Genomic DNA, 4,093 nt, shown 5'->3' with positions numbered 1-4,093 from the left:
TTTGTCTACAGAACTATTTGATACTTTCGAACTGTGGTCCACAGAAATAGGCTATCATACACTAATTCAAATACTGTGTGTGGACGAAGAGCAGACATTACAAATCATATCATAGTAGCAAAACCAGCAAAAGCTCTACAAAATGTAGGTCATGTTTGACGTGTTGTTCAACGTCAAGAGAACAAACAGATGGAGAAAATGTTGCCTTCCGTGTTCTTTTAATCTCTATAGAGAACCACAGGAAGCAGGATACAAGTTGAAAGCAGTGGGGTTGAGGCCTTTGTAACAGACTAGTTCTGGGACGTTATAATTTGGTTGTCTTGTTATGTTACTTAATATAGATCACGTCCTATAAAAATAAACCCAGAATTATTCTTGTTATGACAAAGTATCTTGAGGAGCCAAAAGTATCTACCACTGGACTTTTTCAATGGATTGGGGCCCAGATGGATCATATTATAGACTGTAGAGACTACTGGGTATTGTTCCCCCTCAAGGGGCACCAACAGTCCCGCATGGTACAGTACACATTCTCTCTCAATCATCATTATTTCCTTTATTCAGAACATATGGATAATAATAATAGGCTGTCTCTCTTTGAGCGTGGCAAAGAGCAGCAATGTCTTTGCCTCAGGAATCACATAACTTCGGGTAGGATACTATGAAGACTCCTTTGTTAAGTATTTGTTGCCATGGCCTTTTTAACACTAGCCTAAACAAATAGTATAGGCAGATACAAATATATTTAGTAAATACATTGAACGTATGGACTCTGTTTCATCTCACTAATAGACTCTGTGTTTGTGTAAATACAGTATGTGTGCCATGTTCACCGACACTGGGACCTCAACATGCTTCATTAGTGAGATGAATGTGTCTCAATGGGCTGTGCTGTCCGTGGTCTGGCCTGGATGGTCTGGCCTGGATGGTCTGGCCTAGATGGTCTGGCCTGGATGGTCTGGCCTGGATGGTCTGGCCTAGACTAGATGGTCTGGCCTAGACTAGATGGTCTGGCCTAGACTAGATGGTCTGGACTAGACTAGATGGTCTGGACTAGACTAGATCGTCTGGACTAGATGGTCTGGACTAGATAGTCTGGTCTAGATGGTCTGGTCTAGATGGTCTGGTCTAGATGGTCTGGTCTAGATGGTCTAGACTGGATCCTCTGGACTAGATGGTCTGGTCTGGATGGTCTGGACTAGATGGTCTGAACTAGATGGTCTGGACTGGATGGTCTGGCCTGGATGGTCTGGCCTGGATGGTCTGTACAGGACTAGGTGGTCTGGACTAGATGGTCTGGTCTAGATGTTCTGGACTAGATGGTCTGGATGGGATGGTCTGGCCTAGATGGTCTGGACTAGATGGTCTGGACTGGATGGTCTGGACTGGATGGTCTGGACTGGATGGTCTGGACTGGACTGGATGGTCTGGACTGGATGGTCTGGACTGGATGGGCTGGACTGGATGGGCTGGACAAGATGGTCTGGACTAGATGATCTGGACAAGATGGTCTGGACTAGATGATCTGGACTAGATGGTCTAGACTGGATCCTCTGGACTAGATGGTCTGGACTGGATGGTCTGGCCTAGATGGTGTGGTCTAGATGATCTGGACTAGATAGTCTAGACTGGATCCTCTGGACTAGATGGTCTGGCCTGGATGGTCTGGACTAGATGGTCTGGACTAGATGGTCTGGACTAGATGGCCTGGACTGGATGGCCTGGACTGGATGGTCTGGACTGGACTAGATGGTCTGTACTGGACTAGATGGTCTGGCCTAGATGGTCTGGCCTAGATGGTCTGGACTAGATGGTCTGGACTAGATGGTCTGGACTGGATGGTCTGGACTAGATAGTCTAGACTGGATCGTCTGGACTAGATGATCTGGCCTAGATGGTCTGGCCTAGATGGTCTGGCCTAGATGGTCTGGCCTAGATGGTCTGGACTAGATGGTCTGGACTGGATCGTCTAGACTGGATCGTCTAGACTGGATCGTCTGGACTAGATGATCTGGACTGGATCCTCTGGACTAGATGGTCTGGATGGTCTGGACTAGATGGTCTGGTCTAGATGATCTGGACTAGATGGTCTGGACTGGATGGTCTGGACTAGATGGTCTGGACTAGATGGTCTGAACTAGATGGTCTGGACTAGATGGTCTGGATGGTCTGGACTAGATGGTCTGGACTAGATGGTCTGGATTAGATGGTCTGGACTAGATGGTCTGGACTAGATGGTCTGGACTGGACTAGATGGTCTGGACTGGGCTAGATGGTCTGGACTGGATGGTCTGGACTAGATGGTCTGGACTAGATGGTCTGGACTAGATGGTCTGGCCATGCCAGCTGCAGGTTCCCAAGACCAGCTCTCTGAGGGAATGGAACAGGAACACCCAGGGGGTCTAGACAAGAGGATGAGCCAAGTTACAGTAAGAGAGTGTACACCCAAGGTAGGGTTTCCCCTGCAATATATTAACTTCTATTTATTTCAGATAGACACTTTGGAGCCACAATGCCTGGATGTTGCTTTTAGGGCCTCATCTTGAAAATCTAATTGGGGAAAGACTGACTCAAGTTAGAGGAGCCAGCCACCACAGATACAGTAGCTAATAGCTATAAATCAATCCTACTACCACTATTACAGTAGCTAATAGCTATAATAAATCCTACTACCGCTATTACAGTAGCTAATAGCTATAATCAATCTTACTACCACTATTACAGTAGCTAATAGCTATAATAAATCCTACTACCGCTATTACAGTAGCTAATAGCTATAATCAATCTTACTACCACTATTACAGTAGCTAATAGCTATAATAAATCCTACTACCGCTGTTACAGTAGCTAATAGCTATAAATCAATCCTACTACCACTATTACAGTAGCTAATAGCTATAATAAATCCTACTACCACTGTTACAGTAGCTAATAGCTATAATCAATCCTACTACCACTATTACAGTAGCTAATAGCTATAATCAATCCTACTACCACTGTTACAGTAGCTAATAGCTATAATCAATCTTACTACCACTACTACAGTAGCTAATAGCTATAATAAATCCTACTACCACTACTACAGTAGCTAATAGCTATAATCAATCTTACTACCACTGTTACAGTAGCTAATAGCTATAATCAATCTTACTACGACTACTACAGTAGCTAATAGCTATAATCAATCTTACTACCATTGTTACAGTAGCTAATAGCTATAATCAATCTTACTACCACTGTTTCAGTAGCTAATAGCTATAATCAATCCTACTACCACTATTACAGTAGCTAATAGCTATAATCAAGCCTACTACCACTATTACAGTAGCTAATAGCTATAATAAATCCTACTACCACTACTACAGTAGCTAATAGCTATAATAAATCCAACTACCACTATTACAGTAGCTAATAGCTATAATAAATCCTACTACCGCCATTACAGTAGCTAATAGCTATAATCAATCTTACTACCACTGTTACAGTAGCTAATAGCTATAATAAATCTTACTACCACTACTACAGTAGCTAATAGCTATAATCAATTTTACTCCCACTGTTACAGTAGCTAATAGCTATAATAAATCTTACTACCACTACTACAGTAGCTAATAGCTATAATCAATTTTACTACCACTGTTACAGTAGTTAATAGCTATAATCAACCCTACTACCACCTTTTAAAAAAAACATTTTTTATTTAACTAGGCAAGTTAGTTAAGAACAAATTCTACCTCGGCCAAACCCTAACCCAGACGACGCCGGGCCAATTGTGCGTCACCCAATGGGACTCCCAATTACGGCCAGTTGTGATACAGCCTGGAATCAAACCAGGGTCTTTAGTGTCACCTCTAGCACTGAGATGCAGTGCCTTAGACCGCTGCGCCACTCGGGAGCCCTGTTACAGTAGCTAATAGCTATAATCAATCCTACCATCAGTTACAGTAGCTAATAGCTATAATCAATTCTACTACAAGTGTTTCCACTTACTCACATTGCCCTCCAGCAGCTCTTCCTGTGGCCTCCCTGAATGAGCCAGCAGGTACTCTGAGTGGAAGAGCAGGCCGTCAAAGGTGTTTCAGGGCACCAGCTG

The sequence above is a fragment of the Salmo trutta genome, chromosome 18 (genome assembly GCF_901001165.1).
Source record: "Salmo trutta chromosome 18, fSalTru1.1, whole genome shotgun sequence".
Classification (NCBI taxonomy): Eukaryota; Metazoa; Chordata; class Actinopteri; order Salmoniformes; family Salmonidae; genus Salmo; species Salmo trutta.
The sequence above is the reverse complement of the archived record's forward strand: the minus strand, read 5'-3'. Positions refer to the sequence as shown.